The sequence below is a fragment of the Lonchura striata genome, chromosome 3 (genome assembly GCF_046129695.1).
Source record: "Lonchura striata isolate bLonStr1 chromosome 3, bLonStr1.mat, whole genome shotgun sequence".
Classification (NCBI taxonomy): domain Eukaryota; kingdom Metazoa; phylum Chordata; class Aves; order Passeriformes; family Estrildidae; genus Lonchura; species Lonchura striata.
The window spans coordinates 77,745,467-77,772,756 of NC_134605.1; the positions used below are offsets into that span (position 1 = coordinate 77,745,467).

The 27,290-nt window shown below is 41.6% G+C and overlaps 1 protein-coding gene across 3 annotated transcripts in view; it reads left to right on the top strand.

The window, feature by feature from the left end:
- Positions 1 to 27,290, top strand: part of BACH2 (BACH transcriptional regulator 2) — a 181,734-nt gene that overhangs the window by 88,814 nt on the left and 65,630 nt on the right. For all 3 annotated transcript variants that reach the window (XM_021545439.3, XM_021545448.3, XM_077782304.1), the window contains exon 4: positions 13,926 to 14,076. The gene's annotated coding sequence lies outside the window, so the exon portion shown is untranslated. The remainder of the gene's footprint in view (positions 1 to 13,925; positions 14,077 to 27,290) is intronic.

Below are 27,290 nucleotides of genomic sequence, written 5' to 3' on the forward strand. Positions count from 1 at the left end.
TTCAGCCCCTCTGCTCCTCCACTCAGTCACTGATAAGCAAAAATATTCATTTAATGGGTTTTTATATACTCTCACTCTTTGCGGATGCAAATTCTGAGTAAGGAATCAGAAATGACAAGTCACACAGATGTGCCCTTTTATCTGCTTTGGGTTGGTAGTTAAACTTTTAAGTGTGAGGACTTCTCAGAACATGAAAACCAGTGTCTTGTTCCTTCCAAGGCTGGTCAGCTCAGAGTCCCTTGCCATGAGAAAACATGTATGGTTTAAGATGCAGTGCTGTCAACACTACATGTCCTCTTTCTGCCTACAGTGCGTGTCCTTTTTCCCATCTGGTGAAACTGGAAATTCAGTCTGCTTGCCGCTCTAAAGGACTAGTGCCTGAAAACACAGCGACTGCTTAGTTGTCCATTGTGGTTTCAATCCCTCACCCAAGCTACAAATAATGAGTTATTGAGCTAATTTAGTTTTATACAGAAGTGATCTTCATCTTGCAAATCAGGACGACTATTTAACGCAGTGTAATTGACTTCAGCTGTAAGATTCAATGCACTTATCTAGGATTACAGTTCAATAAAATCTAATTGTGCTGAGAGCAACAAGAATTACAGAAACACCTGGGGATTGTTTTGTGCCTTTCCTGTGAACAAGGTGTGCTTGAATGTCTACTGATCCTTATGGTTTAGGTTATACTGCTGCTTGACCTGCCCATTGGTGGGAACAGCTAAGGTGACACCAGTTGGTGTGGGGAAGTGAAGCTAAGCAGGTGAAATGATGGGTGGCCTTCTTCCGTGAGCTCTCTGTGTGCCTGCCCAGAGTCAGGCTGGGGGAGTGGGAAGTAAGCAATGTCTGGTTTCATTATGATGGTGATGATAATAGGATCCATGAGGTACGTGAGATTAAAAGCCCTGTAACATTGCAGGCAAAGTCATCCACATCTGCAGTGTAGAAATAAATACAGGAAAACAAGTATTTATTCTGTATTTCCTCTCACTATTTACCAAGGATGCTTTGTAAAGCCAATTGCTACATGGAAACATTCACTGGCCATCATGCATTGACTTTATGACTGTGTGATGCAATTGTAGAGAGCCTTTTTGCCCAATTATTAATGAGCTTTTCATCAGCCCCTCTTGATAAATGGGAAAGCATTAGATGTAATTTTTCACTTGCAGAGCTTCAGGTAAAAGTACAGAATTTTTAGTGGGATGAGGACACTGGCACAGGTAGTGAGTAGTTTGGGATGATGGCGGAGCAGATGGTGTGGCAAATGTCCTTGTGACACATGAGATGCAAACTTTGTTATTCTCTTGTAGAGAGATATCCCAAACATCAATCCGGTTCAAACATAAGGTTGTATAATTAGGAGTGCTTACCTAACACCATGATTATTGTCTTCATTATTTCTCCAAGTTATTAACTATCCTGTTGCAAGCAGGAAAGGAAAAATGTGCTTTCAGACTAAAGTAACAGATTTGGCTGATTCCAGTACTCTGACTTCATGAGCAATAAAGGATATAATATTGCTTGCTACAGCACATGCTGTACTAATCATTCTCTGTGCAACTGCCTACTTTTTACATCATTTTAAGCAGATGCTATGAAGAGTAATAAAACAAGATAATGGCAGAATGGGTGGGTTTCATCATACAAGTTAAAAACAAAACAAAAAAGACCTCCATCTCCAAAAGCTATGACAACTGTAGAAAGAGGCTCTTTTTGCCTGACAAAGTTAACGTGTAGTTACTGAGTGCAGAGAACATCTTTCTTACAGGAACAAGCAGTGAGAATGGCTCATGCAGGATGTCCCTGAAGCTGCTGCAGTCACATTTTAAGAGCAGAGAAGAGAGATCGGAAAGAAAATCATTTTCTTTTTTTGTTACGGAGTTGACTTTGCATGTGGTGTAATGATTGCTGATTTTTACTAGTACTTTGGGTGACTGTTAACTGGGATGTCAAAAATACTGATGTTAAACTTCTGTTTTCAGGTGGTATGAAACTGAGAAGTTCATATCATGCCTAAGGTTTCAGTTGAGTTGAGCTCTTTGCTCTTTTGGTTAACTTTATGAGGTGATAAACCCTATTTCACTTTGTTTCCCACGCCTTTATTTTTTAATTGGGACATTCAAGAGTTGGTGCAAAATTAAATTAAGAGCAAATACAGGGGCACTTCAAAATGTGTCCACTCTGCATGCATCAAAGTATTAATGTAAGCTTGGGCTCGACCTGCTGGTATGCAGCAGCAGACAGCAAATGGTTTGTTAGTATTGGCAATGCTCTCGCAAAGCCAAATACAATTCTTACGCTTGCTGGCTTGACAGTCCAAAGTGCTTTTCATTCCTATCCAGTTTTTTTCTGCTTCCTCTGTCTTCATATTATGACCTTTGAAACTTAGAATAGTAAAATGAAACTTCAAAGAGTTTATGTAAGTTACAGTTGAAAACGTGTTATCTTAGGTCAGGCAGATGAAACCAGTGCTAAGTCCAGTCTCTTCTCAAATCTGGCCAAAACCATGTTTCACCTGCAGGTGGGGAGTACTGCAGTCCTTTCCTCTCTAAAATACCTGAAGTTGATAAAGGTGTTGTTCAGAAAAATACAAGATTCTTCAAGGTGTTGCAAGGTTGATGATAATCCTTGGATTCTGTGCTGAGCAGAGCTAAATCTATATGCTTCTGGACAACATTATTTCTCAAACGCAGTTGAGATTTCATTTTGTTTAGTATTGTCTTAGGTTTGTTTCCTAAGTGTAGCCATGCAGTAATTTCTTACTTCAAAGAAATTACTTGCCTGAAGATTTTTTTTAAAGCAAGACTTTAATTTAAATCCAGTTCCATTCAAAAGAGTACGATTTTTGCAGATATGTCTGATATTAGTTTCATGTTCAACTATCTACCACAGTTAGGGAAATAAAATCTAACATCATCTTCAAACATTCGATAATTTTATTTTCCCTTTTTATGCCATTTGTTTTATCATTTCTTCTCCTTCACAGGTTTGGATTTTATCTGTCTTCATGTTTTAAAATCTGGTGTTGTATTACTCTCAGTACCCAGTGTTTAGATGGGTCCTCCTCCATCTTCTCCAAAGCATACCAAAGTTCTCCTCCTATCTCATACCTTGTATTTAAGAATTAGAGGCACGATGTGTAATGTAATCTGTGAGTTACTGATCTATGCTGAGAGTTGTGCTTCTAGCAGTGCTGGTGATATACTCAAGCTACTGGTAGGTGCTCAGTGTGCAGCACTGGGCTGGAGTTACTGCCAGATGAAATACAAAAATTCAGCATCATATCAGCAACATAGTTCCAGTGGAGTAGTTTGGGTGTAAGGGTTAAAGCTAATATAGACATGGCTATTAATTTCTCACACCTCCAAGGTCATTAAGACCATATATACACTATTATTAAAACTATTGAATGTTTCCAGTACTGTCCCCTTAATCTATAAATTACTGGTCCATTTAACAGAGTTCTGCTACAGCCCCAGCTAAAACACCTGGCTGGTACGTATTGATCCTGGTCCTCCTGCCAAAGTCATCTCCTCTTCATTTACTTACTAATGGAGTAGCCTGCTCTTTCTGTTATAGTCTCACATTGTTTCTCTAATTGGCTTCTTATTTCTTTTGTCATAATGCTTTTGCTATTCCCTTGCAGATTCCCTGGCAGAGAATTCACAGAATGGCAGTCTAACAACACCCTTATCCTGGTAGTAGCAGCCACCCTGTTTTGTGTCACCTTGTCTTCAGAAAACACCGCTAGAGGCAGTTGCAGCCCCAGTTGATCTTTCCTTGTGTAGAAGATGTGAAAATACTTAATGAATCATTTTGGGGAGGTGTGACCTGCGGGATGCAGACGTGTGGGAGTGTTTATTTGTTGCAAGCATTAGAAGGGGAATCACTCCGTTAGCTGAGTACCCATGTCAAAAGGTGGGAAATCAACATGCTCTGAAATTTCACTATACCTTGATTCTACTCCTGTCTCTCCTGGAAGGTAGTTAATTTTGGAAATGTGCACAAAGTGGAGAAAAGCAGCATGTAAATTCTCAGGATTTCCTTTGGGGGAAGAGATCCCGCAGGGGAAGGAGGGAACTCTTTTAATAATCTTTGCAGCATTTAATCCCAAGAAAGTGAAATAAAATCAGCACTTCCACTGAGAGTTGGCAGCGTATTTTTTCTGTAACAAGACCAGTTCTTTGTAGTACAGTCTGATTAAGACTGTATCAAGTTGATTGAGGAGAGCAAAATCTGGTTTTGACAGATGTTTCCCATGATCTGAAGAATACAAACACTCCTGCAAGATGACAGACGGCTTGTTTACATAAGAAATCTTTTTTTTTTTTTTAATTAAAAAAAAAAAACCAAGAAAAACACACAAACACAAAGCAACATTTGGATCAGTCATTCTGATCAAGGCAGTGTCAATTATTAGGCTGTAAAGGGAACTGATGACTCAACTTAGGCACAGCGCTGCGGCGATCTCCGATTTTCGGTTTCGTAACAGATTCTTTTCAGGAATGCTTTTCATTCATACCTGATGTTTAACTGTGTCTCTGGGAGTGTGTATTGCTTTGTGATGGGCATGTGAGAGACTGGTGTCAGCATGCTCCAAGTGGTTGGGAAGAATTTGGGAGGCATTCCTGTACCTTGGTGGGATGCCCAGTGGGAGAAGGGTCCTCTGATACATCACATTGTGCACTCGTACCTGCACATCGCCAATGTTGTTACCATGGTAAATTTTATAGATAAGTTCACATCAGTAAAATTGAAAAGCACTTTGATTCAGAAAGTGAAATGTTTTGATGAGATCCCATGCTTAGTAATTCCAGCGAGTGTGCTTGTTAAAGCGGGTGAGTCAGAAATGGAAATGCAAAGCATTTCTCTGAACGGTGGCCGGAAATTAGCTGTGAAAACTGAAACACAGCCCCAGCCACAGTTTTATCTATTTACCTAACAATTTTAGATCTGTGAAAATCCCTTTGTCTTTGGGATACATTTTGATTCTTCTCTTGTAGTGCTGGTGCGATCCTTAAGCTGGATAATCAGCCAGGACTGTGAGGACTATCTTGGTGTGTCTGACTTTTTTGGTTTAAAAAATTGAGCGTCGTGTTAGCGGCTTCATTGCCTCTGGTGCTGCCATATTCTGTCATGCCTTGCAGTGCAATTTGGTGGAAATATAAGTCAGGATGGGATGTTGTAGTATTTGAGTTGGTAATAAACAGCTGAGTGACTCCGTTCAATTCCCCTGGTTTTCTTCCTCAGTGCGTAAATTATGTGTGTAGATGTATGTATTTATGTATGAATATATATAGTACATGGGGCTGTTCTGGTGCAAAAAACTCAGTTTGGGGCTGGCTGCTACCCAGCTTAGCATGAAGAGGCTTCAGTGGTCACAAGCCCCTCTGTTTGTCAGGATATAGCCCTCCATCTGTGGGGAGTGGGCAGAAGGGGTCATGAGTGTTTTCATGTTAGTAATGGTTGTCTTGCTGCAAAAAATCTTAAAAATCAACATTTTGAGTGATAGATAGCGACATTTTTTTCCTCATCCGGTACCTTTCTTCTCTGCTGACATCTTGGAACCTCTTGGTTATCCTTGCTGGAAGGTTTGGACTTGTTGCTCAACCTCAGCGTAGGGACTGACTGCTTTTCTGGCAGCTGTAGTGGGGTCTGAGTCTCATCAATGTAAATCATGGTGGAGGAGGACAAAGTAATAGATGTGTTTAAAGGACCTGCAATTCCCATGGCAAGGCTGGAAAAGTAGAGCTCATTTCAAAGAGAAGGCGGTTTGGTGATTTTTCTTAATTACTGTTTACCTAAATAAATAAATAATGCATATTCATGGCTTTAACTAGAGAAAGTTGCGTTGAAATGTTTACCTCTCCGGAGGATAGTTATTAAGGGTGGGGTGTGGGGTGCAGCAATTAATAATAAAACATTTAGATGAGATTACAGAATGTTCTGATTGGAATAGTAAACATTACGCTAGAAATAAAAGCAAATAAACAAAGCTGTCTTGAATTTAAAAAAAAAATGCTATGCTATCTGAAGAATCATGCTGAACAGAAGCAGTTTGGGTGAAGGGGCCATACCCTTGGAGCTCTTCCATAACACAGGGAGGCTTCTTCAGTCTAAAAAGCATCCCTGTGGAAGAAAGCCCCTCATTTCCAGTCTGGAAAAAAGATGGTACAAATATTGCCCTCCACACAGGTTGGTGTGGCAGATGTAACACCTGGCAGCACCACTTTGAGGCTGGGGTCCATTGATTCTTTAACTGTACAACAGAGAGTATTTCACCTGCTTATATCAGTAGTAAATAAAACCTTCATTGGCACTGTGAACCTCCTCCCTCCTCATTTTGCCATTCCTTTGAAAAAAAATTTTTTGCTCAGCTGAGAGTTTGAAATTTGGACTCATCCTTTCATATCTTTTGGCTGTCGTTCCTTATCTGGTTAATCAGATCAAAGAGAGCCAGTGATGTGTTCAAAGATTCTTGTAACAGCTGTGTACCATTAGGCTGAATGATTTAAAAACCCCCATAATTGTAGTTTATCACAGTAAATACAGATTGGTCTTTCAGTTTAACGTACAGTTGCAGGCAAACTGAGCCTTTGACAAAAGACCTGCTGCTTTAACTCTATGCAGAAAAAGCTGGTTTGCCCCGAGCCCCACGTGCCTCCAGCTGTTTTGGGTCAGCAGAAGAGTGTGGTCAAGCAATGGGTGTATCTGTCCTATTGCACTAGGCTGGGGATTAAAAAGAAAACAGGATGGGCAGAAGGTAGGCAGGGAGCACCAAGGTAGCCTGGGGGGACCATTAGCCTCAAAGTTCCTTGTGCAGCTGGAGTGGGCTCTCTTTTATCATCGAGCTGTCCCTTTGCAAGCTGCTGTCCTTTCTGGGTTGTTCCCTAACTTGGGCATCTTTTGGGGATTAAGACTTCCAGACCCCCTCATCTAGACCAAATTGGTCCCCTCTAAATTAGCTTCACAAGTGCTAGGATGCTCACTGGCACCTAGCACACCCGGCGTGCTTCTGGCATGTCTCCTGGACTCCCTATCATCTAGAAACCGAAAAGCAGCTTCTCTAGGACTGGCAGTGTGGTCTCACTGCTAGCTGTGGTGGAGCCTTTTCGTGTCAATCACTAGTGTGAGTCCCTGGCTGTTCTCTGAAACAGAGCAAGACGTCGAGGAACAAGCACTGCCGAGTGGCTGTCTTGTTCCCAGCACAGGTGAAGAGAATGTGCCATTGACTTTGGTGCTTTGCAGCTGTTTTTTTCTGGCTGATAAATTTCCCTCAACCACATTTTGCTTCTCACTTGGATAAACCCTTTCCATGACCCAATCTGCCTGCTCTTCAGGATCTGTGAGTAGTGTCTGTATCCCAGAAGACAAGGATGTTAAATAGTGTCCTGTTGGTCCATCTCTCCCGTATCAGAGGGGGGCGGTTTTATAAACATGGTGCATTTCCCCATTGGAAAAAACATTATGGGCTACAAACAAGATTTCTCAGGAGCAGAAATACCCATTTCCATCTTCACCTTTCTTTCCTAAGGGTTTCTGGGAGTTCCAGCTGCCTGCCTTCCAGCAAAGCCAGCAGCAGCAAGGCTGCCAAGGCCTCGTGCGGGGTTTTGCAGGTTGAGAACATGTTGCATACACAAAGTGCACAGCACAGTAAACCTGATATCAGCTCGCAACTAATTATCTCTGTATAAAAATTCCCCTGTTCACTGTTTTGCCGTTAGAGGCTCGCTGGTAAGATTTATGACTCTGGCTAAAATGAAGTACCATTTCCTTTTTCTCAGCATTACTGTGCATGGCCTCTCTGGCTTTTCTTGTTAAAAAGACCTGAGTTCACCCAAGAGAGAACATATTTTTGAACCTCTTTCCCATCACCATTCTCCCTTTCTCTTTTTTATATTTTTAACAACCACTGAAGATCATCCACAAAACAATTTCATGTTTTTTGACTTCCCCTGCTTGGAGTGAGGGTGGAGACAGAGAAGATAAGAGGCAGCTCCTTTGTGGGAAATGCAGCATTTGCCCACTTTCAGCCCTATGACAGTTTGGGCAGGCAAGATGTGTACATCCATCAACGTGGGCTCCCTTGTCATAGCTTGGTGAGCAACTATTGCATCCAGGATTTACATGAGCTAAAGGATAATTTCCTCACTTCATGCTGTAATATGAGGGACCACCTGTAAGCTGGAGAAAAAACTATTTCTCCTGCCCTTATGTTGCACATGTATGTCCTCATTTGACAGGATGATGAAAATGAGACCACTGACTGAACTTTCTGAACTTGCAAATATATGGCTGGCTTCATCCTAAATCACCTTAAAATTAATTTGTGTGACACTGTAAGGCAGTTGGGTTTTTTTTCCTGAGTACAGAGGGAAAAAAGTGAGCCATGTTGAGCTGCTGCCATCTCTTCCCAGTTGCAGTTAGATGTAGTTATTTTTGTATTAGGCTTTGAGGAAAACCAGTAGAGACGCCAGATAAACCTTCCCAAAACAAACATTTGTGTTAATACTTAAATATTGTTCAACTCTCACAGCATTTACTTATCTGTTTCCCACATGCTGAACCTTATGGGAAGTTTTTGTGGTTGACTGTGGCATGTTCTTTTGTTCTGTATGTTAACTGTTTTCTCAATTTGCAATTTTTAAAAGAAATCAGCAGTAGAAGTCTGACTGTGATAATCATTAAACATGGGAACATCTTTTTGGCATGGCAGGGGTGTGTTTTTTTGAGTCATGTGTGTTGGGTCAGGAGTCTTGGAGCGTTAATCCAGTGTGCTGTGTCATTTCATGATGACCTGGGAAGCATTCTTATCTGAGACAACCAGCGCTGTCTAGTTCAGTGTCATCTTACAAACGTGGTAGATTAAGGGGCAGCAGTTTCATCCTCATCACTGAACCATCTCATTTTCTCCTCTTCACATGTGTGTTAACCATAATTTCCAGCCTTTAAGGGGAAATAAGCTAGGTATCTGAATTTTCATCAGATCTGACACAAAAGTATTAGGCTGTGGCTTTTGCTGTCTATTGGTTTTACTGCATAGGCCATAAATATTCAGCTCATGTCATCTGATAAGGTTGCTGGGGAGGGGGTTTTTCTCACATAATATATTAACTTTCCTTTCACACCTAGCCATTCTTTCATGAGTCATAACCCCAAGATAAAATATTTTCGATGGTGGCTTTAAGTCAAGTATATTCCACTGAGAAAATCATTCAGGTTTTACATAAAAAGATTTACAAGTTCCTGTAGCAGTACTCTTGAACTGCAAGGCTTATACCTTCTAACCCTGCCTGGTTGATGTGTCACAGACCTAACTGCAACCAGAAGATGAGGAAGGGTGGAAAATTCTCCCTGTGCACATTTCCCAGCTTCTCTGAAGGTTTTCTGTTTAAGCCTGGTTGGTTTTGTTAGGTGTAGCTGGTGAAAATCCAGTTTTCAGACTCTGGAGCGCTCGAGGGGAGCAGCAGCTGCCTTCCCATGCAGCCAGTCAGCCAGCAATGGTTGTCCTGAAGGGTCTCCTGGTGACTTCAGTCACAGTTTCTAGCTAGGGTGGTTCCTCACATAGTTTTGTCATTATCTGAGGGAATCACTCCATCTCATCTCCTCTGACTGTTGACACAGTTCACCCAGATAGGGATGCACTGCAGAGCTGGTCCTCTCAGCCCTGGGATGTGTGGGTGTCTCCCTGTTTGTCGTCCACACCTCCTTGGTTGTGTTGGTTTTCTGCGTCCCACCTCTGGACACTGGGAAAGAAGCTGCTGTGCCCTTCTGACTCCTGTTTGGCTGCCCCTGGTTAAACAGTGTATGTGGGAACAAGCAGGACTGATAGATGAGTATGTTCTTTCCCTTTGGAAGAACTACACAGGTTATTATGAGGAAATTAGGTGCACTGAGGGTGAATCAGACCATGTCTCTTTTGTGACATTGGTATCGATATCATCTTGGGTTTAATTTACAGATCTCAGGGAGAGATCATGCACTAGATGTCAGGAGCACTGCAAATGCCTTCTCAGCCTCAGGCGACCCTTCAAGCTACAAATGTTCCAATGAAGCTATTTCAACCAGAAAGAAATTACACACAAAACGTAAGGAAAACATGTTTGCTGATCTGTGATGGTATTGCAAGTAACAAAGCGGGATCCTTGACTTCAATTTGTGTAAGTAGCATCATTGCTACTTACATATTTGTGTCAGTAGCATCATTGCACTCCACCAGGTGAGGCACTGCTTCAGAAAACACCAGTTCTGTTTACATACCTGTGCTCACCTCTCCTGGCTCACGTGTGCTCAGCGTTTCTTAAATATTTTTTCCTTTTGTCCACACCCGAGAGAAGCTCACCAACCAGTCTACTTGTGTGGGTCATTTTACTTAGTCCTTATCTTACCCACCTATGCTGAACAATGGGATAAACAACCCACTGTGTATTTGTTGCATTTGTGTATTTCTTGCTTACTTCCCTCATAGCCCACCCAGCATCTCCAGTTTTCTTGAGCATGACTGCACAATTTTCTGTGTCTGAAACATCTTTCATGATAAGTGGAGTAATACCCAGGTACATTCATCATGCCTTTCTCAATTCACCTTTCTTGGATTGTTTGTTGCAAACAGAAGAACTTGCCAGTTTTCCTCCTTTTAAGCATTAAAGCCCTGTTAAAAACAAAACCTCTCCTTTGAACACTCTCTCTGGATAACAGAAATCCAAACTGGAAGGTGTTTTATTGAAGTAAATGGTTTTTCAACTTCATGCATTTTTCTGCCAGTTAAGAGTGTCTGGTGTGTCTTCCTTTACATTTGCATTCCTCAGTGCTAATTTCAGCTGCCAGGTGTTACTGGAAGCCATCAGAAAGGGGGAGAAAAGAGGTAACCTGCTTCAAAAATGTATGAGAGGTTGTTAAATAATGTAAGTTTTTTTAAAAATCAACCAGATTTACAAAGTCCAGTTGGAAGTATTGTTATTTTTCTGTATTTCTTTGCAAGCTATTAGGGCAGATGCTTCTTCTGAGAATAAATATAAGGTTTTCTTGCAAGCTCCAAGACTGCAGGAGCTAGTTTTTGAAGTTGGTGTAGGACAGTGATTTTGGCCTCTAATGACCCTGTTAACTGATGTCCCACATGTGCAGGTCTGTGCTGAGAGCTGAGACCTTGATGAGAGCAAGCTTTGGAGCAGAGAGTATATCTTACCCTGCCTAAGATCCAACTCTTGCCAATGCTGTAAACCTGGCTGATCAGCCCATTAAACTGCTGAAGTTCCTCTTCAGTAGGTGCACCATTGGCTCTTAATATTAACTCAGTTTTAATGTATTCCTGTAAGTTTGCAGCTTTAGTAACAGCTTTGCCTTTAATAATTTGTCTGTTTCAGGAAAAGTCTTTTGTCAGATGGAAAGCATGAAGAAGCCCTCGTGCTGAGCATAAGCAGGGGTTAAGTTTCATTCTACCCTAAGCTGACCCCTGGGCAGAGAGATTCCTGCTTTAGTCCTTTAGATCATGTGTAAAACCTGATGCTGGCTGGATCATCCTGCATAGGGCAAGAATATCTGGGGAACATGGGGAGAGCTATGGAGTGAGACATTTGCAGAAGGGAATGAAATGTTTGGGATGCAGCCTCATGCTTTCTACAGCAGTGAACATCAATCAGACCTTCTCAGAAAAGCTTCAGTGGTGCTGAAAGTCTTTTTTTCCCCTCCCCACCCCCCAGGCCCCCTTTTTTTCTCTTGTTTCTCTATTCCCAACTGTTTATTCTCTTTTTCTTCTGATATGCTGTGGCGTGTGCAATATTTGCTCAGGAAACTAAGTTATCCTTGAAAACACAGAGACTAAAGGTTTTAGTCCTTTGGCCATTCAGTAAGCAACAGTTATTTTTGTTCTACCAGTGATTTATGACGGAACAGATTTAGAGTTTATATTTTTAGGTTTATAGGCAATTTAAATAATGTATATTTGTGACCATAAATATTTGGTACTCTTACAGTCTGTCAATGAATGTTATGCCCAATTGGAAAAAAACTGTATAAACTGAAGAGACACAAGCATTGTGTTCCTAGCAGAGCCTCATAATTATTTTCAAGTACCTAATTAGGTAACCCTTAAAGGTAGCAAGAGTTTGAGCATCTGTTGGTAAACCATCTTAGAAGGGTCCCATCCAGAGGAAATAACCTGCTTTCCATAAAGGAACCAATTTTCCACAAGACTTGGAGTAAAATGTAGTAGGACCACTGCTCAGGAAAGATTGAACATTTTTTACAAGAAACAGCATACTTAGAAAAGTAACTATCAAATCTCTCTCATTTGCACTGCATTTTGGTTTTATTTTTCCCTCCACTTTTTTATGGAATCATAAACAGGAGTCATAAACATATTAGTCATAATAAATAGACATAGGCAGACATCTCTTGAGAAACCAGAATTTTTTACTCAAGAGTTAATTTTGCATGTTTTTAAAAAATAAGAGTAGATTTTTAAAAGATCTAAACTTTAGGGGTTTATTTTCCTCTTCCTCACCTCCCGCTTTATCTAGCTTTAGTTTGTGGTAATTCTGCAGACACAGACTTTGCAGTGATCCTGTGAAGACAGATACATGTCACTGCTTGTACTGCTGCTGTCCCCTTCTGTTCAAAAGAAAACCATCTTCCTTTCTACTCCCAGTTGCCAACTTCACTCAAGTAAATAGTAGTTAAGCATTCCAATGTTTTTTCCAGGAAAACAGTAAAGTGTTGGGCACTGGCAACTTGAAAACCTCAACTTGAGAACCCCTGTAGCTTAAAGCTAATTACTTCTCCTTCCACAAGTATTTCTTCCTCAACCACTTCAGAGTGTGATGGCTTCCTTGATGGATGGGGGAAGCCTTTTCCATAGTCTGGGATTGGGATTGTGCTCATTGTGGGATCTGGGCTGTGTGGTGATGCTGGGACTTGGCTGCTGGAAGTTTCAGCCCCCTCCCCAGCCCCCTGGCCCCAGGTCTGCTCTCACCAGCCTTCCCCATGCCAGAGTGCTCCCCTCCAGGGACTGAGCCCTGAGCCCCTTGCATGGAGGTGACAGCACAGTGAATTTTCTGTGGGCAGATGAACATTTCATTCTCTCTCCAGTTTTCTTTTGACATGGACTGGCATGACAGGTAGCTTTGCTTTAGGGTGGCTGCAGGGTTACAACACACATTGCATCAACACAGGGATGCCAAATTACACTGATGGTGTTTCTTCTCTGAAGCTCGCCGGAGTAAAGGAGAAACAAAGGAACAAATTTTGTGTTCCTAACCTGAATTCCTTGATAAAATCAATGCAAAGCTTTGACAAATGCCAGTATTAATTATTATTTAATGCCTACTAGATAAATTTGCTGGTTTTGTTATAACTCCTTTCTGATGTGATGTGCAGTTTCATAGAACCACAGGGTGATTTAGGTTGAGCTTTAAAGCTTATCTGATTCCAACCCATCTGCGATGAGCAGGGACAACTATCACTAGACCAGGTTGCTCAAAGCCCAATCCAACCTTGGCCTAGAACACTTCTAGGGGTGGAGCACCCACAGCTTCTCTGTGCAACCTGCTCCAGTGCCTCACCACCATCACAGTAAAGAATTCCTTAGTATGTATGCATAGCAATGCTCTTACCTGTCATGTGATCTGGTAGAATAATCACAGAAATGTTAGTTTATATGTTCAGTAATGCTTTTCAGGGGCCTCATACTATACGAATGAAAGGAAAACATGGTCTTTGTAGAAAAGTATCTACAGCTGAAAGCTTTGAGGAAGTGTGAAATGGACATAAAGTAATTGTCATGTTTGGCATAAAAATCTTCTATATTAAAGAAAAAAAGATGCCCCAACATGTTTTGTAGAATCAGAAAGAAAAAACAAAGAGGTGTTTGTAAAGATTCAGTGCTTGATTTTTTTTTTTTCATTCGTGCCTTTATTTTATTTTAGGTTGCTCCAGCTGAGTTGCCAGAACACTGCCCTAGAGAACTTTGGAGGGTCACTTCTTAATGGATTGCTGCAGCCTCTTCATTTCTCCATTGATCCTGTTCCCTGCATCGTGAGAACATTTTAGCCAGCACAGAACCTAGAAAAGTTACATGTAAGTCATGATTCCAATTCCTTTCTATTTAAAGAAAAAAACTAAAGAAGAAAGGGGAAAAAAAGATCTTGGGAAGGCAGGGTAGAGGAAATAAATATCACACTTTAGAAAAACGCTATAAAAGCTGTAATTCAACTGCAAACATTAGGTGGTGAATAAATTGTTATTGAAGTAGTTACTTGCTTTTTTAACCTAAATAGTGATTGTCATTTTGACGGCTTTTTTTCTAAGTGTTCTGCTACTACGGTAAACCATAGTGAGAAGGACTTAAATGCGCTTTGTTTTTCTCTGCAACGGGCTGCGTGTGTGTACACTTACCTTGGTGTTCTCTGCCAAAGCTGTACATGCTCCACGTGAGTTTGGAGGCCATCATCTGCCCAACAGGACTGCAGGCACCCTTCTATTTCTCCCATGATAAAATCCATATGCTTCTCCTTTTGGGTTCCTGGAGTATTTCCCTTGGGGGACGCCTGGCACTGCTTCATTCTTCAGCCTCCTGCCCCAAAAGGCTCTGTAAGCATCAGAAGTATCTTCATTGCTACCTCCAGCTCCTTCCAGGTGGAATCCATGCTCCACCTGACTGTAGGAGGGTAAAGAAAGCTGCGCATAGATCTATTAGGGACAGATTGAGGGGACTGCAGATCCCTTCCTAACTTCTCAGCCAGAGTAGTAGTCCCCTGTGCTAGTTGTGCTTTGATACTGCACCCAAGATGGGGAGCAGTTTATGACCTTGTGCACGTATTTCATCCCTGATCCCACGATGACTGAGTCTTCCTCTGAGACATGCCATAGCACAGCCTGGCATAGAATCAGTGGGGAGAAACTGGTTTGACCCTTGGCAGTTTGTCAGCAGTTCTAACCCTTGTTATGGTTTCTGAGGTAGAAGAAGCTTCTGGAGCACTACATGGATGGCATGGATTGTGATGGTCTGTGCTCTATGGAGGATGGGACACCCCAGAGCTGACAAGTTTGGGGAAAAGCTTGGGCACAACTTAATTTCATCAATTTTTAAAACAAAACCAAATCACTTTGTGGTTAAGAGGTTTTTATCTTTGGGATGCTGTTATAGAGCAGCTTGGCAAAAGGAGGTAATGCGAAATTGTGGTTCACAGTGTGGCACTGTGCACGTTACCAGCCTTGTTTGTTCACTGCAGGAACAAACACATACGATGCAGTTTAGTCAGAACAGGTCAGTGAAGCAGACCACACCTTGCTGGTCAGTTTTTCTTGAATGCTTCCTAATACCACTACTTCTAAAAAAAATAGTGCTTTGGAACCAAAACATTTACATTAGAAATATACCTTTATTTAAGTACTTTATTTGCTTATGTGACTTTAAAAGTTTTACTAAAAAAAAGTCTACTGCAAAAGGAGGATTGTGTTCTTTAATGTATATGGAAAATCAGTTTTTAAAGAGAGGAATTTTTTTTTCTGGTGTGATGAGTATCAGCAAAATAATGGTGAAGTCGTAGGCAGTGGAGAAAGTCTGAGTAGTTACAGAATTCACTGTCAAAGAGACCTTACAAGGTGTGAGTTTGATTTTGTTTTCCAAAAAAGGGAGAGTGTTGCTATTTCCTTGAGGGTCTGGCATTCTCTGGTGCAGTTATTAATCAAATCCCCCTCAGCAGGAATCGTCTGACTACAGGAAAATTTTGGATCTGGCTTGAAATTTGTTTGTAGTGCTTGTCTTAGGGAAGAAGACTTGAAAATAAGAGTTGTAACAGCTAGGCAGGCAGAAAAAGCTTGTTTTTCATTAGTCCTACTTAGCACTATTCCCATGAGGTTTGGAAGCCTTATTCACAATTTTTTGCAAGCTTTTCTCATGATGTTTGAAAAGCTTATCATTAGGCATCTTGCAAATTCACTATTTAAAACACTTCTAGAGGAACTAACTTCAAAAATATCATCCTTGTTGGGAGACTTGAAAAAGCAGACAGAAATGAGAAAGAAAATACCTCTTCCCATGCAGAAATGCATGGGAAGTTTTGCAGACGTCTCATTTTCAAGGAACAAAATCAGGTCTGAGGACCAAATGAACTTGAAAATCAGTATGAGGATGTAAGAGTCATCATCAAATCTGTGTCTTTCCTTTTTTTTTTTCTTTCTTCTTTCTCTTTTAACTGTGGTTATGTGCTAGAGCTATGCATCATTTTTAAAACATGTTGTGTACTCTAGCTCCTAGAAAACTCATGCATCACCTCAGGCTGTTGGCTGGGGTTGCACCCGTTGTGTGTGCAGATCCACGCCAGCACAGGTAGACATGAGGGCAAGATGCCCGTTGCTTATTTGATTTCTCTGTTTCCCATTGTCTGTCTGTTTTTGATGACAGACTCTGCTTGCAACAATTACCTCGTTATAGCAATTTCCATAGAAAGGAGCAGACTTTCACTTGTTAATTAGCCCTACGGGAAAGAGCAGTTGCACAAGGTTGACCCAGCTGTAACAACCATATTCTGGTTGCTTTTCCCAGGGTGCAGTGGGATAAATAAGTATGCCTTTCCCCCCTTCCATTTATTATTTTGTTTCTATAATACTACTAGGGTGCTGATGGATAAAATCTCTATGGAAATAGTACTTACTGATGTGTGAGTTCAAAGCAAAATGCTCTTGCTTGTTCTGACAGAGCATATTGCAAACCCCTGTTATGCTGCATGTGCCAAAGTAAAGAAAAACCCATTTCTCTAGGTTCTCTGGGAATTAATCCTGGGCAGGTTAAACTGAGTGTATTGTAATATGGGAGTACAGCAGTCAGAGAGAAGCTGTGCTCTCTGCTGAGAGGCTCTTTCCATTTGTTATCCCAGACAGTCATGGATGAGAGAGAATGTACAGAGCTGTGTCTTGGAACAGCTGCTGGGGCACGGCTGCTGGCATCCGAGTGGAGACAGGTGACTATTCCTAGCAGTGTCCATACTCTCACATTTCTCATTTCGTTTTAGCCTTGTGTGTTTTTCTTTAAAAGCAGCAAAAATAACATCCTAATCAATGTCCTTCTGCATCTCATAAAAAGACCAGGTTGGTACTGCATATCCAATGTTGTGAATTCAGCAAGGCCCTATAAAGGATAAAAAAATAAGGCAGCCTGAAACTCAGAAAGTTCTGTCCAGAAATTTCACATTTGCTAGGTATGAGTTCTTCAGAGTATTTAAAAAAAATTTAGAAAGATTTCTTGAAATCTGTGCTATTCCCATCTCTAGGCAGATGTAAATAATGTAAAATTTTAAATATGCAGATATTGGTGGTTAAATGTCTGTCACCCACCTACCACCACAACCTGGGAAAAATGTAATCTTTTTAAATCTGTAAAGGTCAGATAACTTGACAGAATTCATAACAAAAAGCAGATTTATGAAGGCAAAATTGTATCACTTTGGACACTGACTTACCAAACACCCCTAACCATCAGTAGCAAACCCTCAAGTGCCAAGACCATACCTGAGGACATTGACAGGTTAATCTTACTGGATGAGAGATGTGGCCATGTCTGCATTTCATGATTTTTCCTATACATTTTCCTATTGTTATGCTGTTTTCATAGGGGCAAAGGCACTTTCTTACCCATTTTATGGTACTGGTGTACCAGGACTCTGTACCTAGGGCCACCAGTGTGTGGAGTGTCTCCTGCCTCGGGGACCTTCATAATCTCTCACGGCATCTGGTCCACTGACCACTGCTAGCAACTCTATGTCAGTCCCTTGATGTGATCAGATGCTTCTCAACACTTCAGTACGGAGGTCAGTGCCTCCATACCTCAGCCAGGCTGGTGGCCAGGGACAGCTTTCAATACAAACACATCTGTTGACTGAATATCACTTTATTTCTATGTGCAGACGTGTCTGTATATATAAAAATGAAACATATATATTTATAAAAGTTTATCTATGTTTATGAAACATATATATTTATATAATATATATATTTATATATTATAAAAGTTTTATTTATATGTAAGTATATGATTTTAAAAATTAAAAAATGTATCTAGACAAATGTATGTCCTGAAAAGTGCTGGTGTGGCTTCAGGCAGGGCCCCTGCACATGCACACGTGTGTGGATGGCGAGCCAGTGTCCTTTCCCGGAGGTTTCTGCCCCAGCTCCCGGTGTTGGAGGCATCCCCATCCAGGCCCACACGGTGACTGCGGGCTGTGTGGCTGGGTGGAACTCTTCTCGTGTTTAGCTGTGAACAGCAGCAGAGGACTGGGAATTTGTCGCAGTGTAGCGTGCCATCTGAACCCCGATTACTCTGACACTCTCGCCTTGCTGCCATTGACCACAGGTTTGTTTGTTCGTCACCCCAGCGGTGCCACGGGTTGCGTGGGTGCGCAGCATCATTGATCTGTTTACTCGCCATTTCCCCTGCGGCTGCCGTGTTGTGGCAAGGACTTTTATTTTTTACTGTGGCAGGTGACAGCATGGGGCTCTGTGTGTGTGTGTATGTGTGTGTGTGTGTGTGTCAGCTCAAGGGACTGAGTCACAGCCCTCCCTCCGCCCAAGGCCAGCACACTTCCCCTTTCCCGGTGGAGTGAGATGCCAGCCCATCTCCACATCTCCCATCTCCATCTTACCAGCCTGTACATTGCATTTTTTTGGTTTTTTGCAGAAAGGCCTGAGAGAAGGTGGCAGCAAGACCAACTTTCTCTGTAACCCAAACCAGTGAAAAGTAAAATCCATCTCACCACATCAGTTTTGTTTTCACTGCTGGCTCAACCTCTCCTCTCCCTCTGGCAGAGCCCTGCACAGTCATTCAGTGCCCGGCTTGGGGGTGGTGTGGTTGTTAGCTCAGTGGTGTATGACCCATTTATTTTCATAACACTTAGATACCCGCGCTTCTGCGGCGTTCAGCACACAGGTCCTGCGACCTAAATCCTTGGCAGAAAAGTGCACACCTGATTCCAGCGGCGTGCGTGGAGAGCAGCCAGCTCTGCCTTTGCCTTGTCAGGAGCTGCAGGAAGGTGGTGTGCTTTTGGGTCTAGCAGGAAATTGATGAGCGAGGTCAGGTAAAGGTACATTTTTCTGGAGCCAGCACTTTGTCTTCGATCATTTAGTTAAGTATTGATTGCTAGCTGGTAGGACATGTTTCCTGTTACGATGTACAAAGAGTTGAGACATAAAAGCGTTGTATTGGATTGTTTTCTTGCTATAATAACCTGCACTTTCCACGACAGCAAGATGATTAATGGCACGAAATTGTTCACTCTCAACATCTCCAGACATGGCATCACCCTCTTGTGAGTCTGGTCTTAAGATGGACCTTTTTTCCTTTATTTCTTTTTTACTCAGTTAGTTGAATTTGTTTTCAGATGATAATTAGGTTTATGCTGTGTTACTTTCTGTAAATGGAAAGAATCAGGTATAGAGCACACAAGAGAGTAAACTGGCATCGCAGTAGACCTGAGAGTTTTAGGTATAAAATTAAACAGTAATTTGCAAAGTGACTTCAAGTAAAGTGGATTTAAACACAGTGAAATCATCCTTGACAGCAATTTGTTTGAAGTTCTTCTACTGTTATGAGTGTAAAGGGATTTTTTTTTTTTTAATTGCCAGTTTCTGGGTAGAGTATTCAGCATAATTTCTCACAGGTAAGTGAAGCATTAACTCCTTGTACCTCAGGAGTTTGGGCAGTGGGGGAAGAAACTGAGAGTTAACGGGAAGCACCTTCTCTACTTCATCATTTGAAAATCAGTCAGTGGTCAACTAACTTAGAGAAGGACTTTACCAGGGACACTGGTACTAGGAAAAATGTATGAAAATCCAGCAGAATCCTGGACATTAGATAGGCACAGCATGTGAAAAGTTGTCTTCAATGTTTCACAGAAAATAAATGGCACTCTAGATATAAATTGGAAAAAAAAGTAACAGCAACTAGCTAGTTTGCATTCCTTGTTCAGATGAGCCATGAGTTTTAGGGCTTTTACATTTATATACTTTTACTGTAGGTGTTGGAAGTGTGGGTGGCCACGAAAAAGCAGTGGTTACAATAAGATTTTCCATTTATTGCCCTTTGTGTACAACTAAAAATAAGATTCAAATGCTTCAGCATTTGTGGAGCAAGCATAATATTTCTCTGAGCTCTGATGACTGGCTTGCCTGCAGCTTCAGCTCTGTCTGGTGGGTGAGTCCTAGGTTTTAATACTTGTAAATGGGTCTGTGTTGGAAGGAGAGTCAGACCTTACTTGTGGTGTGGTCTGGCTGTATTAATTCATCAACTTCTTACTGGAAAAAAAAGTAGTTAGGCTTAGTACATAAGTTAAAGGTGGTGATGAAAGAATTTTGGAAGCAGAATTGTTCTGCTGCCTGGAAAAAGTAGCTTTGGAGAGGACTGGAAGATCTTTAAAGTCAAAACTTCAGTGGTGTACCTTGAATTGTTGATCCAGAACTTCATCTTCTGGCAGAGAAAAAGTGAAGGAAAAAAAAAAAAAATCTATTTAAATCTGCTGAGCTTGAGAAACAAATTCTCGGGGTTAACTTTTGGCAGATAAAATCTTTTTGGTTTGCTTTTTTAGGGTGACTGTTGAAATACACTATGTGATGCTTTTCCAGGTAGTTGCACTGGTTAGGAATCTACTAAACCAGCTGCAGTATCTTGAACTACTAAATGTGTTCTGACCACATTAATTGATACGTCAGCTCGTGGCCAAGAAAAATATTAAAGAGAGATGTCAGTTATATGCAGGGAAATTCGTAGCTTCATGGTGTCAGCTTTGGTGCTGTCCCAGCTTCACTCATTAAGTAGCTGTGGCATTTCCAGAGAATGAGTATGCCTGTGTGTGTCAGGCTTCTCAGTCTGATGTCATTCTTGTGATGGATGAGAGGAGAGAACATCTATCCAAGAGCTACAGGAACCAAGGTAGAAGCTAAAAACTTGCTCTCTGCTTTGTGGCAGCTTAAGCATCACTGCTTTCTTGTCGCTTTGTGACCTTCCCAGCTTTGCAGGGTAGCAGAGGTGTTGGTCTTGAGAATTGGGCTTTATAAGACAATAAGTTTTCACTCTGACTAATGCCACGTGGTGCAGAGGATGTGGGGTGCTGGGGACACTTAGAGGTATACACGCTTGTTCCATGGACTAGTCATGTTGTCAATGGTGAGTCTTTCCTTAGGCAATATGAAATCCCTTTAAATTACCTTGGTGTAGAACTCTCTCTCCTCCTAGGAGAGCTCACTGCCTGTCACTGCTACCTTACTTTTGCCTTTTTGCTGAAATGCTTATTTCTGCTTTTACATCGGTGCCTGCTCATTGGACCGGCTCTTGCCTTGATACAAAGTACAAATGGCAAGAGAGCGGATGCAGTAATCAAGACTTCAAATATTTAAGATGGGAACAGGCAAAACTTCAACAGTTACTAGTTTCCCCCACAGTGGTTGCTGCAGGGAATTACATTACCTCTGTTATAATCTGTTAAAATGTACCTGCATGTCTCAGTCCTGTAGGTGCCCCGATGCTGACAAGAGGCGTAATCATTTGCTGTAATACTCTTCTGTGGAATTTTCCCTTTTTCGGTACAGTTGTAGAGGTGGTTTTTTTCTCCCCACCCACCCTTCTTTTTCTACTGCTGTGCCTGCTGCAGGTAAGTTCAAACCTGATGGCTTTGAAGATAATGACAGGAGAGAGTGCAACGTGTGCGTCATGTGGCAGCGGCACTCCTGCGCCGATCGCTGCTGCTGTGCTTTCCAGCAGGATGAGACATGCTGGACTCTTCCAGGGGTATCACCACACGGGCTATTTTTAGAGATGGCACATTGGGTGCATTGTGCAACTATCAGTACCCACTGCTGTGCTCTTCATTTTTTCCCTTGTATGGTGATGAGGTTTTTAAGGTGTTCGCCTTTCTCTTGAAGATGTAGAAGGATCTCTTTTTGATTTTTTTTAGTTACTCATAGAGCTGCTCTGGGGAATCTGTGACATTATCTTTTCTGTACACAGTTTGAAGGGAACAGTCCTACATGTGGCCGCTAAATTAGGATTAGTGCAAGTGACACAAACAATGTGGTTGTGATTTTCAGCTGAAGAGTTCTAACAGCCTTTTGGGTTGCAGAGCAGAACTGCTACCTTGGGAAACCCCCAGCTTGTTTTTGGCTTTTTTTTTTTTTTTTTTTTTTTTTTTTTTTTTTTTTTTTTAACTTTACCACAGAAAACAAGCTGTACTCAGGCATTTTTACAGTTGTCATAAACTCTTTCTGTGGTTCTCATCCTCTGGAGTCCTTTGAACAGCCACCTCATGCTATACTGTGAGACCGTGACAGAAGCAGATGCTTTGGGATGTGGTGCAGCCTCACAGTGGGAGCAGAGCTGCACACAGAAGTTGACTGGTAGCTTCTGTCCATCGTTGCTGGAGGAGTAGGGCTGGCCAGCCACAGGCTCGTTATCGCATTGCTCAAATAATGCAAAAACATTAGCAATGGAGATTTGCTGTAATGGTGCATTTTAAGTGTGCCTCTGCTTTGCCAGCTTCACTTTTAATGCACTTGGTTAAGGAATGCTTTGGAGGTTGCTGCTAATGGATGGATCTCTCAGAAAATTGGAATTCTGAAATAAGATTGACACTTTGGAGTGAGAAATATAAATCTAATGAGAGTATTTCAGCAAAGGTTTGTAATTAGGGATGAATGGAGGGAATTTGTACGCACAGTCTGCAGAAGGGCACAATGGAAGGTGAAATTGCACCCTCTGTGCTGAATGAGGGATGAAAGCCAATGTATCAGTGTCATGGCATGACAGTGTAGAGTATAAATGATACTGTCACTGAGTGCTGCAGAAGGTATCAAGGGAATTCCACTCCAGTAAATTACATTACTTAGACAGACCTGAAGGCATTGTGTCTGAATGATTGGAGGGAAAAAAGGTTGTCAGCACAAAGCAGAAGATATTATAGAACAATTGGCTGCAGGCTTGGAAAGCAGATTTTTCTGATGTTTACCATGCAAAGCTTTTCAGATGCTATTTAAATTTCTTTTTTGGTTGAATTAAAAATGTATTGATAAAGCAGAAGTACTTTTTGAGGTGGCACTTGGAGTGGATACCAGCCTGCTGCAAAAGGTGTGAGCATGCACAACTCCCATTTTTTCATTAGGAATTGGGACTTCTCGAGACTTGAGAAAAATCTAGTAATGTGTTCCCAGCTCAAGCATTGATTTTTAATGCATTGCTTCATTTCACTGAGGACTTCCTTTTTGGCCTGGATTTTGCTTGTGGGGTAATTCTAACATAGATTTGTAGAGAGAGATGGGTTGTTACTGTTCTCGGTAGCAGTGAGAGGCTGGACTGTGGTGAGGAGCAGCAGATCATAGGACACAGACTTTAAGGTCTCCTTTAGAGGTGTGGTGAGGTCCATCATGTGGGCAGGTAGGAGCGTGATGTCATGGTGACAATGCTGCAAAAATCAGAGACTCACCCTTTCAGCATTTTTGCACTAATGTAACAGTGTGTTCCTCACACTGTTCTGCTTTTTGCCCACCAAACCCCACTGCTAGTGCTGGTCCCAGCCACAGTGATGGTGTTGAGTAGAATTGTTATTTCTCACATCCACCTGCACAGGGACAGTACCTTAGTGATGGGTTTAACTTCTTCTCTGTCTCTGACCTCACACACAGACAACACCTACAAGCTCCTGTAATTTCCTAGTTTGCTCATGGGTGAGACAGCCCAGCTCCCACAGTTCTCCCAAACTGCTTCTTGATGATAAAACATCTGTTCCTCAAAGATGCTGGGTTTCATTCTGTGGTACATAATAAGCTCTGCTTATCTTGGGGCTTCTTGTAAAACTTCAGCAGTCTTTATCCTTCTTAAAAACATAACTTCCCACTTGTCTACTCATAAAAAACATCACTGAAAGTGCATGCTATAAGTAATGATAAGGGAGCAGGCTCCATTTCTCCTTTCCAAAACTTGATTTTTGGCAAAGCCCACACAAGGCAGGAAGATGGACATGCAGCACAGTCCATAGAACAGGCTTCCCCACATGGAAATGGTGATTCAAGTTGTGGGAGCGTTAACCAGGAAATATGGCCAAACTGAAGGGTGCTGACTCTAGGAAGGTGGCAGTTCAAATGCTCCCATGGAAAGGTTTCAGCCCCTACAGCCTGTAGCTGGGAACCAAAGCATCAAACCCACAGGAAAAGCAGTCAGGCATCTGTGGAAAAGAAGTTGCCCTGTGTGGGATGGGATTCAATAGTTGAACAATTTACTCTACTGATGGGTCCTGATTATAGCCAGAGGTGAGTGGGAGGAAGAAAAGTGCAATTTCTCTGTATACCTCCCGCATTAGAACTGGGTTGGAGTAGTCCAGGGTGTAGGACTCTGTCTGTCTGACTCTGTCTGTCTGGATAAAAAAGGGATTTCAGACATTAGAGATGTAAAGTTTGTCCTTAGACTGTCATTGTCATGGGGAACTACTATGCCTGCTTGAGCACCTGTTCATAGTAGGATTAAAAATCTGCTGTCACTCACTCTTCCTATGGTATTTTGTTTCAAAAGCTGGCATTTTACACATCTGATTTTTTGTATGTTGGGAAAGCAAATGCTTTTTTCTTCTATTTAGTGTTTTTTCTTGGGTCATGATGAAGCTGTGTTTTCAAAATGTTGTTCTCTGTAGTCATCCATTAATCCACAGAAAGTTTATTAGTTCTCAGAGCCCTAGCTACTCACATGAGCCCATTTTGCTCTTCCCATGCTTGGTTCTGCAGCATGAATGCCTATAACCAGCACCTGTGAAGTCACCAGGGCCACTCAGAGGAGTGGTAGTTGCAAAACTGGACTTCAAATGCTACAAAGTAGTGTGATTGCAAGAATGGGATAGAGCAGGAGAAGGAATGACCGAACTATGCCTTAGGGAGGACTGGGAGCCTAACCAGTAGAGCTTTAACTGAGGGAGATATTGAGCCTGCTCAGTCAGATGGGTATCCCCTGGCAAATGTATTTTGTTGTGTAAATGGCTCCCTGTGGTCCCAGAAGACTATCACTATCTCTTCTTATCTTGTACAGTGGATTTCTAAATAATCACTCTTGGTGCAAGAAAGCTGTGGTTTAGTAAGCGTGGCTTGCTAACGAGTCAGTGGTTTAATCTAAATTCTCACTCCTCATTCTTTTGATAACACAGGGCTGTAAAGTTTGACACTGTAGAATCTTCTCTATAAATTCTGATTTTCTTGACAAAAAATCAGCCTATTATTTTCAATTCCCCTCTTATCATTAGTGTTATTAAACTGACGATTGATGTGTAAAAACTGCCATTTGCATGAAGTTCACAAAACTGCAATAAAAGACACTTTTGTTCTGACTTGGTAAAGAAAGAAGAAAAAAAGCAGCTAAATAATGCTAGTTCTAACAGCAGAGATGTTCATATAAAGACATGTTCTAACAATAAGATCATTTATCCATGTATGACATAAATACATCGGAATTTAAATTATGAGAGATCTTGTGAAATGCAGCAAAACGCACACCACTGGCATTGTGAAGTTTCCCTTCTCTAAAGCCCTGTTCTCAGGGAAAAGCAGCTTTACTTTTGCTTTGAAAATCCATTATCATAAGCCTTTTTTAAAAAAACGTTTGTCGTAGTGCAATATTAAAGCAATTTTACACCCTAAGAGCAGCTCTTTCGTAAGGTAAAATGCAATCCCATGTGTATATATAATTGCAGTTTATAATACTTCTCACAGCCCTAATTTTACCAAAATTAAGAAAACCACTAACCTTTTTAGGTTTTCCTTTTCCTAATTGTTTTTTGTTCTCCCTGTCTTTCTTCTGCAAAATATTCTTTTTTTAAAATCCCTGTTCAGGAGAAAAAAATAAAAGGCACAGAACACTAGATTCATTGCAAAACCCTGCTTGTAGGAAGCATTTTAAGAGTTTAGGTTAAAAAGTTTCTGCTTCTTCAAACTACATGGGTGACACTGCTATTTTGGGAGACCATACCATCTGCTTGTTAACCAAAAAGCAGGGAAGATACTCCTAGTTCTAGTATAGGTTTTTGGGTTTATTCCATATAAAATTCCCAACTGTGTTTGCCCCCTCTATAAGCTAAGGAGAACGAGGACACTCATCTCTTCCACCATCACAGCTCCCAAGGTGAAGATGCTCAGCTTGTGGTCAGGACCTTACTCAACCTGAGTAAGTCATGGTTGTTCACAACAGGAACAATCCATTGAGATGTGTGAGGTCCCTAATGACTTCCTTGCAGGTGTTCATGTCACAAAAGCTATGACAAGGAGTAAAAGATCAATATAGTGCCCAGCCCCTGATGTTCCACAGGTGACTACTACCTGTGGGTGAAGAAGGTGTTCAGAGGAGGCTTAGTTGGGGAGGAGCTGAGTTTTTGTTTATGTTAGAGTAAGAAAGGAGGAGGACACACTTTCTAGGGGTTTTTTGGGGAAAAAAAGACAGAAGGACAAGGTTTCCTGGCCCACAGATCAGACATCTGCCAGGTAGTGCAGGTGGAAAAATTGCAGGAGCTTGAGAGGACAGTAAGAATGTCCTTCCCTAGGTGGAGAGGAATGGCAGGACTTGTAGTGCAGATAGATTGAAGGAAAAGGTTGACATGAGTAGGAGCAAGGTGGAGTCTATGCTGTTTATTTTGTCTGGTGAGTCTGTGGAAATAGCACAGCGGACATGAAAATGTGAGAAGACGTTACTGCAGTCCTCCATAGGTGATGAAGAAATTTGTCTGAGACAGGAGAGATTTAGGTCTATATTATATTGCTGGAGTATCTGCAAATACATATGTATCATCATTACAGTATCTTCCTGACTGGCAAAATGTTTCATCCAATCTCTGTTGACAGAAAAGATTGCCTACTGATAATTGCTTTGCTTAAGTGTCTGATAATATGCCAGAAATGAGAGCATTCTCTGTTAGGTCATCTTTAATTATGCATGTACCACCTGTCAGCTTTAAATCTGGAGAAGATTAGTTTTCTCATTGGATTTACAGTAGGGAAGAAAGCCTTCAGCAAGAGGACTAGGCTGTTGCAAACAGTGTCTATGGGGGAGTTTCACAAGCAGTCTCCTCATCATTCCTAGTCATGGATACCGCTGTTGGCACATGCAGAAATATTTGAAATATTGCCTAAGCTTGCTGCCGTAGTGATGGGTTTCACAGGAAGAGGATTTCAGACCATCTGTTGCGTTTTCGAGTTTTCATTTTTCCCCATACCAAAGGGAGAGGGAGTGCTGAGGTGGGGGAGGACACGTGGCAATTCGTGGCTCCTTTGGCAGTGCAGGG